The sequence below is a fragment of the Scyliorhinus canicula genome, chromosome 13, assembly GCF_902713615.1.
Source record: "Scyliorhinus canicula chromosome 13, sScyCan1.1, whole genome shotgun sequence".
NCBI classification, from domain to species: Eukaryota; Metazoa; Chordata; class Chondrichthyes; order Carcharhiniformes; family Scyliorhinidae; genus Scyliorhinus; species Scyliorhinus canicula.
This window is the reverse complement of record NC_052158.1, coordinates 100,603,461-100,620,063: the sequence shown is the minus strand read 5'-3', so window position 1 is coordinate 100,620,063 and position 16,603 is coordinate 100,603,461.

The window sequence follows — 16,603 nt, the reverse complement described above, 5'->3', positions numbered from 1 at the left end:
ATCAAGTTCTCGACTGGGACTTGAAGCCAGAGCTTCTGTTTCAGAGGCAGGGACACCACAAATTGCACCATATTACCTTGCGACATATAGCTGAGAAAATTATTGATTTGTAAAATTAGAGACGGTAACTATAATAAGTTGGTAATGTGCATTGAATGGCCATAGTTCCGTGCACAATGGGAAATTCTGTCAGTAACACCAAATGTCCCAGAGGATATCACAGGTGATGGATTGATTCTATCAAAGAACTAACAGCTGAAAGACAGCTAAGACTGCAGACTTTACAGGAGAAAGATTGATGATGCCAATGAGTCATGAAAGCAATAACCTTAGACCAAAATTAAGTGAGAGACAATATTGTGAGTAGATGGATTCTTAATTCAAACACAGCATAATAGAGTAAATTATTTCTTTATCTTTCATTGAAGCCTAATTTATTCTTAAAAACTGATATCCTTGTTAGAAAAGATCACATGAAACATTCTTCAATCATGTTTGCATACCTTAGTTAGTATTTTTTACAACCGCAATGGGGGGGTTGTTGGGTTACGGGTATAGGGTGGATACATGGGTTTGAGTAGGGTGATCATGGCTCGGCACAACATCGAGGGCTGAAGGGCCTGTTCTGTGCTGTACTGTTCTATAAGGCAAGGAATTAACCTTTATTCCTGATCATTGGCAACTCAGTGAGAATAGGAAGTGGTACAATATTGGTAGACACAAAAACTTTTTTAAAGATTTTGAATTTCCAGGGACTGACTTAAAGCAATTGTAAAACAAAATTTCAAGTTTTAAGACATTTAGTTTAACAAATTAAAAGCAACATTGACTAAATATTACTTAGTGGGCAACAATTGGTACTCTAATCTACAGAAATTCTAGCCTTTATTCATGTATTAACAAGACAAATAGCCTTACATTGCATGCATACACATTACAGCACAGTCTCCCCAGGATTATATTCTTTATAGGAAACAGTCCACAGTCCCTCCCAGCTTCCAATTAATTCATGTGTCCCCATTTGGCTGCGTTGTAATATTGAATGACTGCCGAAGGGTGCTTCCCTGTTTCCTGAACCGACTACCAGATAAAAGGTCCACTCTGGTGATTTATTTTTGTGGTGTTGCCAAGGGACATCTTTCAGAGTAATGAGATGTTTGACATTGAATGTATCTCTGTGACCAGAGGCTGTTGCCCCTCCCATATTCTGTCTGGTTGCTCACAGAGGACTCGCAGTAATCTCCTCTCTACTGAGTACACCAGCTGCAATATTTTGTCTCAGTGAGACTTTTCTCTCTTTCTCTGTCTGTTCAAAATCTTGGAGACCAAAAGTCTGTCTGCATTCAGCCCAAAACTGCCACCTTTGATTTCAGGTGTACCTATTTTGTAGTTTGCAAGTCTCAATGTGGGCCCATCTGTCCCAAGACACACAGGCTAATGCCGGGCAGAACTTAGAGCAGATCACATGACCCTCTTCATTCCTCCATTTTAACTTAAAACGTAACAATCTTACAATCTTGCATTTGTAACAGCTTCCCTCTAAAAGATGAAGGGTGGGATTCTTCATGAACCGTGCCCCTTGCCAGCAGCAGGATTCTCTGTCCTGCCAGCCGGCCAATGGAACTTCCCATTGTGGGAGGCCCCATGCCATCAGGAAATCCGAAAAACTGTTAGTGCAACGGAAAATCCCGACAGCAGAAAATCCAGCCCGAAAACTTTTGCCATGCCAATAATATCTACCAAAACATAACATTGTAAACAGCTTATCAACTGATTTAATACACGCAGCACATGTAACACTCTCATCCTTGTTGTCTTATTTCACCTTTAAACAGTCTATTCTGGCAGCATTCTAAAGCTCAACCTGTCACACCCAATCTCATGTGATAATTTGGGATTTATAGTTCAGTTTAGATGAGTTCCAGGAATTCTGACTTTTCTGCCTGAGAGTTCATTTCACTCCCGGTGACTTCACATTTCGCCATTCTGAGTAGGTTTTACAGCTTTTCCACGTTCTGGGTTAGAAAAATACTTGGTTTGGTCTGGTTAACTTTGTTCAGGTTTTAATCTGTACTCTCTTTTATGCCTGCAAGTTTTTTAATGTCGGCATTTATTTCCCACCACTTGCCCTTGAGATGGTGGTGGTGAGCCACATTCTTAACTGCTGCTGTCCCTGTGGTATAGGTACACTCACAGTACTCTGTTAGGGAAGGAGTTCCAGGATTTTGACCGAGCCCCAGTGAAGGAACAACAATATATTTCCAAGTTAGGATCACGACTGGCTTGGTGGGGATCTTTCAGGCTGTGATGCTCTCATGCATCTATTTCCCTGGTCCTTTTGGATGGTAGTCGTTTTGGGTTTGAAAGGTGCTGCTAACGTGCCTTGGTGAGTTCCTGCAGTGCATCTTGCTGCTGTGCCTCGATGGTGAATAGTTATGGATGCGGTTCTGATCAAACGGACTACTTTGTCTTGGGTGTGTCAAATTTTCAGTGCTTTTGGAGCTTCAGTCATCCAGGTAAGGTGAGAGTATTCCATCAATTGTGCCTTGTAGATTGTGGACAGGCTTTGGGGAGTCAGGAGGTGAGTTACTCGTTTCAGGATACCTAGCCTCTGACCTGCTCTTGTAGCCACAGTATATATATGACTGGTCCAGTTCAGTTTCTGGTCAATGGTAATCCTCCAGGATGCTGATAGTGTGTGATTCAGCGACGCTAATGACATTGACCATCAAGAGACAATGGTTAGATTTTCTCTGTTGTAGATGGTCATTGCCTGGCACTTGTGTGGAGTGAATCTTACTTGCCACTTGTCAGCCCAAGCCTGGATATTGTCCAAGTCCTGCTGCATTTGGACATAGACTGCTTTAGTATCTGAGGAGTTGTAAATAGTGCTAAACTTTGTGAAATCATCAATGATTTGTGCTAGGTATAACTCTAACCAGTGGAGAGTTTCCCCTCTGATTCCCATTGACTCCAGTTTCTGAATTGGCTGAAGACTGGCACATGTGATGCTGGGGACCTTTGGAGGGGACAAGATGGCATTTCTGGCTGGAGCACATTGCTAATGCTTGAGCCTTATCTTTTGCACTGTTGTGCTGGGTTCCTCCTCCTGAGTGAGTTGATTAATTGTCCACCACAATTCATGGCTGGATGTGATAGGACTGCAGAGCTTAGATCTGTTCCATTAGTTGTGTAATTGCTTAGCTCTGTCTATTACTTGCTACTTATGCTGTTTGGTAGTCCTGTGTTGTAGCTTTGCCAGTTTGACGCCACATTTTTAGGTATGCCTGGTGCTGCTTTTGGTATGCCCTCCTGCACTTAGGATTGATCCCCTGGCTTGGTGGTAATGATAGAAATGGGGGATATGCTGGGCCATGAGATCGCAGATTGTAGTTGAATACAATTCTGCTGCTGATGGTCCACAGCACCTCATGGATGCCCAATCTTGAATTGCTAGATCTGTTTGAAATCTATCCCATTTAGCATGGAGAGTATTTTCAACGTGAAGACTGTACTTTGCCTCCAAAAGGACTGTGTGGTGGTCACTACAACTGCTACTGTCATGGACAGGTGCATCTGTGACAGGTAGGTTGATAAGGATGAGGTTACTATGTTTTTTCCTCTTGTCAGTTCCTTCACCACCTGATGCAGACCTAGTCCAGCAGTTATGGCCTTTCGGACTTGACCAGTTCAGTAAGTAGTGGTGCTACTGAGCCACCCTTGGTGATGGACATTAAAGTTCCCCATGTAGACATTCTAAACACTTGTTAGCCTCAGTGCTTTCTCCAGGTGGTGCTCAACATGGAGTAATACTGATTAATCAGCCCCAGGGATGAGGTATGTGGTAACCAGCAGGGTTTCCTTGCCCATGTTTCACCTGAAGCTATGAGACTTCATGGGGCCTGGATTTGATGTTGAGAACTCCCAGGGCATCTCCCTCCCCATTGTATACCACTGTGCCACCCCCACCTCTGCTGGGTCTGTCTTACCGATGGCACAGGACATATGCAGAGATAGTGTTGGTGGTGTCTGGGATATTACCTAAAAGGAATGATTTTGTAACTATGACTTTGTCAGTCTATTGGTTGATTAGTTTGTGGGACAGCTCTCCTAATTTCTGCCAAGCCCCAAAATGTTAGCAAGGAGGACTTTGAAGGTGGACATGGCTGAGTTTGCTGTTGTTGTCTCCGGTGCCGATGGTAATGGCCCATCTGGCTTCATTCGTTTGAGACATTTTTGCGGTTTGATACAGCTGAGTGGTTTGCTAGTCCATTTTATGGGTCATTTAAGTGACAATCACAGTGTTGTGCAGTAGGCCAGACCAGTTAAAGATAACAGATTTTCTTTCTGAAAAAACATTGGTGAAGCAGATGAGTTTTTATTAAAATGGCTTCATGGTCTGATGCGACCATCAATTCACTCAGAGACACGCTTTGGAGTAAACTATGGCTTTAACCTGCTTACAACGGAGCCTGCCTGCGACTGTGCTGAACTGAGGGCGGACTCGCAGGACCGCAGCACTTATACTTCCTGAAGAGGGCGGAGCCAAGGGCGGAGCCCTGTACATGCTCCTCATCTCCCCCTGTGGGCAGAGCCTTGCAACGGCTCACAGATGGAGCCCACAGGGACACAGTAATGTACAGTGTGAATTATAGTGGTTACACATTCACCACATGGTCATCATATGACTTTTAATTCCAGACTTTTTATTCGATTCACTTTAATTAGTTGGGACCTTCCAAAGCAGATTCTCCAGCGTATTTTTGGGATACCTCCGTAATGTGATGCTGGCGAGCTCATGTTACGGCCCTATATCTTAACAGGCCCGATTAACCCCATACTACATATATTTATATATACTTTACAACATGCTCAACCCAGTATTGCAGTCTTTCTAGGTAACACTCCACAGTCGCTCCCAGATTCCAACGGGTGAATTACTCTATGTTTTGTTGAGTTGTAACACCAAATGACTATCAAAAGACATTTTGCCATGCCCGGGTTTTTGGAGAATATCTGAACAGACTACCAGCAGTAAAGCCCACTCCAGTAATTATTTCTGACCTTGCCTGGTACAGGTAATAGGTGATGCACCATCGATTGCACGCGAGGCGAGTGATTTACCAATGTCAGGCTTTAATTAACTAGAACACAGCCTGGCGATCGTCTACAGTGGAAAAGAACGATCGTCAGGCTTCTGAGCATTTATACCTCGTTGGTAGAGGCGTGGTTAACTCAGCCTCTCGGCCAATCGGTCGAGAGGCACATGACCGACCAGGGCCAATGGTAAGCCGACGTTCTGGCCCAATGGCAGACGAGTATGCAGATCATATCATCACATTAGGTACTACTGGTATAGGTATTACCAGAGTCTTTAGCTTGCCATAGGGTCAGAGACTGTCCTCCCTCCTGATTCTGTCCAGTAGCTCACAGAGGACTCAAAGCCTCCTCCATTCGGCTCACCATACCAGCTGCAGTCTTTTGAATCCACGGTCAGCACAGCTGCTGCTCCTTTTGTTTTCAGGTGTGACCATTTTGCATTTTGATACGGGTAAGCCTCAATTTGCATTCCCCCCCCCACCTTCTCGGTTTCCATAATAAAAAAAGACACACAAGTTTGTTGTCAGGCAGAAACCAAAACAGATCACCTGACCCTCTCCATTCCTCCATTTTACCTTGAATTAAAGAGAGAGTTTAAAACATAATCTTATGAAACCTTACATCTGTAATGGAAGTCAAGCATTATACAAGATATAAACAATATAAACTCCTTTGTAAGATATTAAACTTGGCTCACTATACAGAAATCTTGGGAAGTGTAAGATAATAAAATCAGCAAAACAATTTGATCACACTGAGAGGATGGGGAAATAATTTTCACCCATTTGGTATTTTGTATTGAAAATGTATCTGAAGCACAAGTTTGACAGGATGTCACACTTGAAGAGGATTAACATTGCAGTTCAAATATGACACATTCACTTTGAGTGGAGTTCCCCATTGGGCACATAGAAATACTAAATTTACTCCTTATGCGGTATTGAGAAGGATGTGTCACTGGCAGGGTGACTTTAAAATTCAGACTGCATAGACCCATAAAATCATAGAATGTGAACTACACAGAACAAGTCTATTCTATTTGCTATGTCTGTCAGCTAGTCCCTGCCCTTTTCCCCCACAGCCCTGCAAGTATTTTCTCTTCAGGAGCTCATCAAAAGCAAAACCGTCATTTGCATGGATTTCAATACCATTAGCATGTTGGACACAGTATGCCCCACCTTTCATAGAGTTTACATTTCATAGAATTTACAGTGCAGAAGGAGGCCATTCAGCCCATCGAGTCTGCACCGGCTCTTGGAAAGAGCATCCTACCCAAGGTCAACAACTCCACCCTATCCCCATAACCCAGTAACCCCACCCAACACTAAGGGCAATTTTGGACACTAAGGGCAATTTATCATGGCCAATCCACCTAACCTGCACATCTTTGGACTGTGGGAGGAAACCGGAGCACCCGGAGGAAACCCACGCACACACGGGGAGGATGTGCAGACTCCGCACAGACAGTGACCCAAGCCAGAATCGAACCTGGGACCCTGGAGCTGTGAAGCGATTGTGCTATCCACAATGCTACCGTGCTGCCCCATTGTCCGTACTGTCCCACCCATCTTAGGCTGAAATCTCGCTGGTGTGAATTAGTACAACTATTGACAAGCAGAGTCTGGGCGCCATGGCTGAGGAGGGGGAGTGGGAGACTAAACAAACTGTGAAAAACCCTCAGAAATTGTCAGTCTTGCTGGGGAATGACTTGGTGTCAAGTTCATGAATTCGGGGTGTCTTCCTCAGGATCGGGGCAGTTTGGCTCAGACCACCATTGCTGCAGTCTGTCTTTTAAACGCACCCCTTTGGTGCTCTTTACAGGCTCCTGGAAGGTTGCTCTGCTGAGTGCTGCCTGTTTCCTTTGAATGGTGAGGGTGCCTCTGGTCATCTGGGAACCCACCCAGGCCACTCCTCTAGACACCCTCATACTCCAACTGCTTCACCAAATGCAATACCAATACGCCACCACCTCCCACAACCAAAGGATGTTCACTCAATGGGAGTGAGATACCCTGCCATCCTCTATTTATTTGACTAAACTAAACAAAAACAAACTAAAGGCTTAAATTGAAAAATAAAACCTCACCAGCTTCTCTTTAATCAGCACCTTCCCTTGTGCTGATGTTAGTTTTTTTTTAACCTTACTCCCAGCTGACACTGGCACTAGCTCCGTATTCTGGTTCTGCACTTCTTTGGCCAAGTCATCCTTACCTGTTGGCACTTTTTCCCCTCAGGGTCCCACTCTCTGACTTCCCTCCACTACTTTTACCTTTTAGTCTCTGGACCTCAGCCTTGTGCTCTCTCTCAGAACATCAGTTGTGAGTAAAAAATAAAATTGGAATCTTCTGAGGCTCACATCTGAATGTACCAGGACGTTAATTATGATGAAGAACTTCGTGAGACTAAATAGTACTTCTGACTCAATTATGATGAATCAGTGCAAAATAGAAAACATATTGCAGTTCACTTGCCAGGCAACTAGGTGCAGAATGGTTCATATGGAAAAGCAAGATCTGTGCCTGTTGTTTTGAAGCTGTGGATCAATGTGCATGCATTCATTTCATGCCTTACCTCATTAAAATCTAAGAACTGATTCAATGAATTCTGTCACATTTCTATTGGATTTGTCTCAGTTTGCTGTATTTTTTTGTTCTCTCCCAACATGTGCTCATTTCAAATGGAAGCAAATCAAATACCAGAGGGAAATGGGACAGGTTTTGCCAGTTTCTTTTACAATGTGTAGTGTTGCTTTTATCAGACATAATACATTTGCAATTCTTTCTACAGGCTGTGGTTGTGCAAGTGGGTGTAATGATGGTAGAACTGCCATTACTCACCATTATTAGTGTAAAACTGACAGCAAACCCCTCACATATACAGAATAACACTGAAATCTGGAAGTTGCTGCCAGTAAGGGGTGAATGATGTGCTATTCCACTCCTCATATATACATGCAATACGGGATCATAGATTTGACATGAACTTCAACTTTGTATGTACTATTCTTGAAGTGAACAATGCAGATATTTTTTCTTCTTCAATCAGGGGTAACTGAGTTTTTAATGGCATACTCAGTCTCACTTATCATTGAGCTATCCATCTGGTCCCTGAAAATTACTTTAACTATTATATTCCCTCAGAACACTTAAAAATTGCTTGTTTTTCAAAATAATAAAAGTGTACATATTGTTTTTTTAAAAAGCTCTCTTTAGGGTACTTCAACATTTCCCTAAATCCCATGTGCAAGTCCCAATCTTTATATTGCGTTCTGTGTAATGATTAAAATGCGAATTATATTCCAAGACTATTACTTCCTGCTTGACAAATTGGAACTTCCAAAAGGGCATCTAACAGATGGTGGAGCAACTTAAATATGCTAATCAGGGCCTAAACACCTGTTTTTGGACTTTGCTGAAATTTTGTGATAAATGGGCATAGCTGAGATTCACACTTGTGCCTATTAGACGTACCTGGGAGCAAACACTCACCACTATGCATTGCTAACTACAAAACCATGTATTACCCATCCTACAGTAGCAGTACACAATGCTCCCCCATACCACAATAAAATAACTGTCACCATTATTCCTCCAATATAAGTTATGCTACGTTTCTTAAATTATGGACTTCCAACCCTTTTTAAAAATGTTTTAAAGGGACAATTTAACATGGCTGATCCACCTATGCTGCTCATCTTTGGGTTGTGTGGGGGGGGGGGGGGGGGGGTGAGACCCACACAGACATGGGGAGAATGTGCAAACTCCACACAGACAGTGACCCAGGGCCGGAATTGAACCGGGGGTCCTCAGATGCCATGAGGCAGCAGCTAACCATTGCACCACCGTGCCTTGCCGCTCTTTTTTGAGCCCCTTTTTGTGGGACAAATGAATTCATTTTGTGAGTTGTCAATAATGAGTCTGAGATGCACTGGTGCACTGTAAATTGTTACATATTTTAAATGGCATCTTCATCTTGTTAAAATTTGTTTGCACTTCTGTCTGACACCAAAATAAGTAAACCAGCAAATCAATTTAACTCGCCTCTCCAAATTGTTAAAAGCCTTGGTCCACCTGTGTAGCTCAAGTGAAGGTCATTATTCTTTCCTGCAAGATGAGAAATGTAAACTAATAATTCCCTCTTATTGCACCATGAAACCATTTCCAGAGCCCATCGCCGTACCATTGACAGCATGATCCTGTCAAATACCAGGAACCATTGTTCAATTATTGTGATGCATCAAATAATGAGAGGTTATCAATCAGGACATTTCTATGAAAAGAGATGATCTAAAATTTCATTTTTACGACCAGGCAGTGATGTGTTAGGCAGGTTGGTTCGACGTGGACTGCACTTGATGCAGTGTGGCGAGAGACAGACCTCTAACACTGGAGAAGATCCAACGCGATTTTATTCAACGTTATAACTTATATACATGATCAGCTGTGGGTTGACACTATACTGAACTGACTGGCGACCTAGTACTAGCCTGACCAGACTTACTAGCTACCGCATGGTGTTTGCACTGCTTGCTCTTGGACTCTGACTGTCTCATCATAGAATTTACAGTGCAGAAGGAGGCCATTCGGCCCATCGAGTCTGCACCGGCTCTTGGAAAGAGCACCCTACCCAACGTCAACACTTCAACCCTATCCCCATAACCCAGTAACCCCACCCAACACTAAGGGCAATTTTAGATACTAAGGCCAATTTATCATGGCCAATCCACCTAACCTGCACATCTTTGGACTGTGGGAGGAAACCGAAGCACCCGGAGGAAACCCACGCCCACACGGGGAGGATGTGCAGACTCCGCACAGACAGTGACCCAGGCTGGAATCGAACCTGGGACCCTGGAGCTGTGAAGCAATTGTGCTATCCACAATGCTATTGTGCTGTCTCGGTGGCTGGGTCCAGAGAGAGCGGGAAACCTAGTGCCCTCTGGCTTTATAGTGGTAGTGTCCTGTCTGGTGATTGGCTGCACTGTGCTGTGTGCTTACTGGTCATCCTGTGTGTCAATCACTGCCTGTCTGCACTTTATTATATAAAGGAGTGGATAATATGACATCTCCCCCCTTTTTGTTTCGATAAATAAATATTAAGGTGTGCGTGTGGATATATATGTATATGTGCCCAACTATATACAAAAGATGTCGAAATGAACGTGTATACATAGGAAGGTGTCGATAGTGCAGATACATGGCAAACAAAACAATATTTACAGAGGTCAAATTGATGAGGTAACAAAAGGTACAAAAGTTCAGTCTATAGATTTAGTCTTTGTGGTGGCCGACGAATTCTTGTTGACCGCCGGAGAGATGGATCAGGAGCCGCCTGCACTTGGATAGGCGGGATCACTGCCATCGTGGTGGTCGCGGGGGCCGGTAGGATTGCTGGCAGATCGGTGGCCTCGTGGCAGGGTACGTCCGGAGGAAACATTGTAGGTGGCAAGGCACTTTGGTCAGAGAGAGGGCGTGGAACTCTTCGCAGTGCCCATCTGTTGCGGCGTAGCAGGGAGCCATCAGCCATGCGGACAAGGAATGATCTTGGGGCCAATTGTTTGATCACCACAGCTGTGGCTGATCAGCCGCCTTCAGGCAACTGGACTCGAACATGATCAGTAGGTGCCAGCTCGGGTAGATGTGTGGCATGAGCATCATATGTGGCTTTATGTTGGGCCCGTGACTGCTGCATTTTCTGTACGACCGTGAGGTGGTCATGGTTTGGAACATGGATGGCTGGAACTGTGGTCCTCAGAGTGTAATTCATGAGCATCTGTGCTGGAGACAACCCAGTGGACAGTGGGGTTGCCATGTATGCCAGCATTGCCAGGTTGAAGTCGGAGCCTGAGTCTGCAGCTTTGCACAGCAACCACTTTACAATATGGACCCCTTTCTCGGCCTTCCTGTTCGACTGCGGGTAGTGGGGGCTGGAGGTTACGTGACAGAAGTAGTAGGACTGTGCAAAATCAGACCATTCCTGGCTGTAAAAGCAAGGACCGTTGTCACTCATTACCGTGAGAGGTATCCCACACCTGGCGAACGTTTCTTTGCAGGCTTTGATCACTGCCTTTGACGTGAGGTCGGACAGTTTTACCACTTCTGGGTAACTGGAGAAGTAGTCGACCAGGAGGACGTAGCTATGCCCCTTGGCGTGGAAAAGGTCGACACCGACTTTGGACCACAGAGAGGTCACTATCTCATATTGCTGCAACATTTCTTTGGGTTGAGCTGGCTGAAACTTCTGACAGGTAGGGCAGTTGAGGACTGTGTTGGCAATGTCCTGGCTGATGCTCGGCCAATAGATCGCCTCCCGAGCTCTGCGTTGGCATTTCTCGACCCCAAGGTGACCCTCGTGGAGTTGGCCGAGCACCATAGCTCGCATGCTCTGAGGAATCACGATCCTGTCGAGCTTCAGAAGGATGCCTTCCACCATCGTAAGTCGTCCTTTACGTTGTAGAACTGGGGATATTGTCTCTTCTGCCAGCCATGGGTAAGGTGCTGCATCACACGCTGCAGCAGAGGATCCTTGGCCGTTTCCTCATGAATTTGGACTACCCGCTCGTCAGAGGCTGGGAGGTTAGTGGCACACAACTGCACTTGCGCATCTATGTGTCAGATGAAATCAGTTTGTTCACACGGTGTGGTAATGGACCTGGATAGGGCATCTGCAACAATGAGCTCTTTGCCTGGCGTGTAGACAAGTTCAAAGTCGTAGCGGCGTAGCTTAAGAAGAATTTGCTGTAACCAAGGCGTCATGTCATTTAAATCCTTTTGGATAATGTGGACTAGAGGCCTGTGGTCCGTCTCTGCCGTGAATTTTGGCAGGCCATAAACATAGTCGTGAAACTTTACCATCCCTGTTAGGAGGCCCAGACATTCCTTCTCAATCTGAGCGTACCGTTGCTCAGTGGGCGTCATGGCCCTGGAGGCATACGCCACTGGAGCCCAGGATGAGGAGTCATCTCGCTGGAGGAGCACTGCCCCAATGCCATCCTGGCTTCATCAGTTGATATCTTGGTTTCCTTGGTTGGGTCAGAGAACGCCAGAACCGGGGCTGTGGTGAGCTTCACTTTCAGCTCACGCCATTCCTCTTCATGTGTGGGCAGCCACTGGAATTCCGTCGACTTCTTGACGGAAGGGCCGCGGTGTGGGATGCCATATTGGGAATGAATTTCCCGTGTAAGTTGACCATCCCGAGAAAGCGGAGGACCGCCTTCTTGTCATCTGGGGTCTTCATGCCGTTGATCGCCGAGACCTTGTCGGCATCTGGCCGCACGCCCTGCTGCGAGATGTGGTCACCTAGGAATTTCCTAGGATTCCTAGGACACCTAGGATGTCCGATTGACCAAATGAGCACTTGGCTCTGTTGATCTGGAGATCATTCTCATGGATTCTCTGGAATACAGTCTTGAGGCAATCGATGTGTTCCTGGGGCGTTGTGGACCAAATAATGACATTGTCAATGTACACTGGCACCCCCTCGATGCCTTCCATCATCTGTTCCATGATGCGGTGAAATACTTCTGAGGCAGAGATAATGCCAAAAGGCATCCGGTTGTAGCAGTAGTGACCGAACGCGCACAGCTTGCGACTGGACGCGTCCAGCTGTATTTGCAAAAAACCCTTAGAGGCGTCCAGCTTTGTAAAGAATTTGGTATGAGCCATCTCACTGGTCAACTCTTCACGTTTTGGTATCGGGTAATGCTCCCGCATGATGTTGGGGTTTAGATCCTTGGGGTCAATGCAGATTCGAAGCTCCCCTGACGGCTTTTTGACGCAGACCATGGAGCTGACCCAGTCCGTGTGTTCTGTGACCTTCGATATGATGCCCTGGTCTTGGAGGTCCTGTAATTGCTTCTTCAGACGATCCTTGAGGAGTGCCGGCATCCGGCGTGGTGCATGAATTACAGGGGTGGCGTTCGGCTTGAGCTGGATTTTATATCGGTATGGGAGAGTGCCCATTCCATCGAATACGCTGTGGTACTGCGTGATGATATCATCTATGTCAGCTTGGAAGTTTCGATCAGGCGAGGCCGTCGCCGGTGACAATGACATGGTGTGGACTCGCTGAACCAGGTTCAGGAGCTTGCAGGCTCGAGCACCGAGCAGGGATGCTCTGTCAGGGCTGACGATTTCAAACTGCAGCGTCGCCTTGAACGCCTTATTGGACACCCCTAGTTGACACGAGCCACTGGCAGCTATGGCATTGCCATTGTAGTCAAGGGGCTGGCAGGCCGGTGGAAGAATACTTGGTCTGACGCGGATGGTGTCGAGATCGGATTTCGAGATGAGGTTCGCCGATGCGCCGGTATCCAGTTTGAACCGGATGCGAGCCTTGTTAACTGTGAGGTCAGGACACCACTCGTCGTCGGGATCCATGCTGAAGATCGAGAGGTGCTTCGCCGTTGTGGTGAAGGACAGCGCATGCTTTGTTACGATGCCCACCCGGTATGGGGACTTGAGGCACTCAGCATCAGGGTCTGTTGGGCTGTCAGGATCGGAATCTGGCATTCCTTGCTGTATTGAACGGACACTCCTGCGCCGCAGCTGGAATCATAGGCTGCTGAGCAGTGGATCAGACCTGCAAAGGGCTGCGTGGTGGCCAAGCTTGCCACACTGCAGACATTGGCGTCCTTTTGCCGGACATTGCCGCTTTAAATAGGCGGAGCCACAATGCGGACCCCATCGCGCATGCGCAGTGGGGTCGTTCGACGTACGAACCTGCGCAGTCGTGTCTTTGGTCTCGTCGTCCCCACTGTTGTGGCGCGCATGCACAGGGACCCGGGAAAAGTCCGCGAAACGGCCACTTTCCTCGATGCTCAGGCCCTGCATCTGTGCGATGGCCTGCACCCTTTCTGCCTCGTGGGAGGGCAGCTTTGCATTCTCTGCCACCCTGATGTGGGAGTAACGATTGTTAGCATGTTCATGGATGCCTCGTTAGCGATAGTGAGGGTCAACTGCTTGACTTTCAGGAGCTGCTGGCGAAGGGAGTCGGAGTGGACCCGGAAAACGATCTGATCCTGGATCATGGAATCAGCTGTCGAGTCATAGTTACATGACTGCGCGAGGATGCGGAGATGGGTCAAAAAGGACTGAAAAGGTTCATCCTTACCCTGAAGACTCTGCTGGAAAACGTACCGTTCAAAGTTCTCATTGACCTCAATGTCGCAGTGGCTGTCGAACTTCGGCAGGAGTGTTTTGAATTTCGTTTTGTCTTCGCCTTCAGCGAATGTAAGGAAGTTGTAGATATGGATGGCGTGGTCCCCCACTGTCGAGAGAAATAGCGTGATTTTCATGGCATCTGATGCGGCCTCGAGGTCGGAGGCCTCGATGTATAAGAGGAACTTTTGCTTGAAGATCTTCCAATTGGTGCCGAGGTTGCCAAAGATGCGGAGCTGCAGAGGAGGCTGGATGTTTTCCATGTCACCGGATGGCTGCTTGCTGGTCAATGCTGATTCACCCGAGGTAGGTCCGTCAAATTTCAGTGTCACTCCGTGGTACCATGATGTGTTAGGCAGGTTGGTTCGACGTGGACTGCACTTGATGCAGTGTAGCGAGAGACAGACCTCTAACACTGGAGAAGATCTAACAGGCAGCAGGTTGAAAATCCATCGCAATCTGTCCCCAATGTGCACAGAATGCACTAACTATTCCAATGTAACAAGATGTGCTTCTTTTTTAAATGTCCAGAACTATTGTGTCACAAAAGAAAGTAACCCCATAAAATCAATGCACATTTTCTTTTATTTAGGAAAGTTATTACACAAATTACTCACCTGGAAGTGTTGTCAAAGGATTGTCCAGAATCATGTGAAACCACATTTAGCCAGTTCCTTAGTTTTCACAATTTTAATATTTAATGTATAGGATAACAAAATCCAGTGCTGATTGTGTCATAGAATATCTACCATGCAGGAGGCCATTCAGCCCATTGGGTCTGCACCGTCCTCTGAAAGAGCACCCTACCAAGACCCATGACCCCACCCTATCCCCGTAATGCCACCTAACCTTTTTGATACTAAGGCGCAATTTAGCAGGGCCAATCTACATAAGTTTATTTTTAAAAAGTCTTATTCTGATGTTCTGCCAACATCAATGATACATAAAAGCAGGAAGGTGTTCAGAAAACAGCATAGAGATAAGTTTGAAATGTTGCGTGTATAAAATCCAGATGCAGTTTTGCTTCAGTAACAAGTATAAACCTGTTCAATTAACCCCTTGAAAAAAAGTTATTATTTTGTTGTGAATAAGTTAGTGGAACTAGTTAAGATAGTGTAGCTGTGACAAATGTAAAATAAACAAAACATCCAATGAAAATGTTCTGTGCTTTAGGGTATGGCTTGTGCTTGAAAGATGCAGATGCCCAAAGAAATGTTATTAATCCAGTTGGGAAAACAAATGGTGGGAGAAATTCAATAAATGGATGCCTGCAATAAATTCAGGTTGATCCTCAGCTTCTTAGTAAGTTATATGGCATGTCCAGGATAGGGGATGGCATAGATTCCCTTGTGCATACTTCGGTGGTTATTTTTGACCAGCACCGATGCGATGGGCTGATTGGCCTTTTCTGCGCTGTAGACCTGTATAACTCTATACTGAAGGAGCATTCCACCTTTCCTAGTTTCATAAAGCCATGGGTTGGAAGGCTTCTTCATCTTTTTCACCAGCCGACTCCCCACTCAAACCTCTGGTCAAATTCAAGTTGAGCTTCAATTGATAGAACCCATGGGCACGATCTATTGGCAGTGTTGTGCCCTAACGGGTGAGCGATGAGGCGGTAGAAGCCAGGAGATCCCTCTTTTGGCTCACCATGCTTCACGAGATCTAATGAGGAAATCTGCATATTAAAGTGAGACAGCTAGTCTCACACTAAAATGAAACTTGTCTGATCTACCGAGGCTTGCGATCTAACCCCTTTGCCGCGGAGACCTCGGGTGAGTGCTGCTCTGTGCTGATTTCTACAAATGAGGACCAGACAGAACGGCACTTGGGGGGTATCCCAAGGAATTGAATGATCCCAGGTAGGGGGTCACCCTGGCACTGCTGGTGGCACCCAGGCACCTTGACATTGTCAGCCTGGCATCCTGGCACTGCCAGCCTTGCACCCTGACAGCGCCACCTGGGTGCCAGCCTAGCATTGCCCAAGTGAAACTGGCAGGGGTATTGCCAGGGTGTCAGACTGGCAGTCGCAAGGTGCCAGGTTGGCATTTCCCCGTGCTGGGGATTGGGCCCGGGGGCACCCTGCCGATGTGAGGTGGGGTCGGGTGGGGGGGTGAAGGAGATCAAGGACCTCCTTATCGGTGAGTTGAAGCTTTGGGGAGGGTCCAGGGCTCGCTTTAGGGAGGTCGAGAGATTGGGATGCTATTTAAAATGGCGTCCCGCTGTCCAACAACACTGAGGCGTTCCGGCGACTTCCTCAGTTCAGGAAAAGAGACTAAGAGTGACATTGACAGGGCATTCCCAGCTGAGGCTCCAGATTGCAACAAAGTCCCGTTAGATAGCAT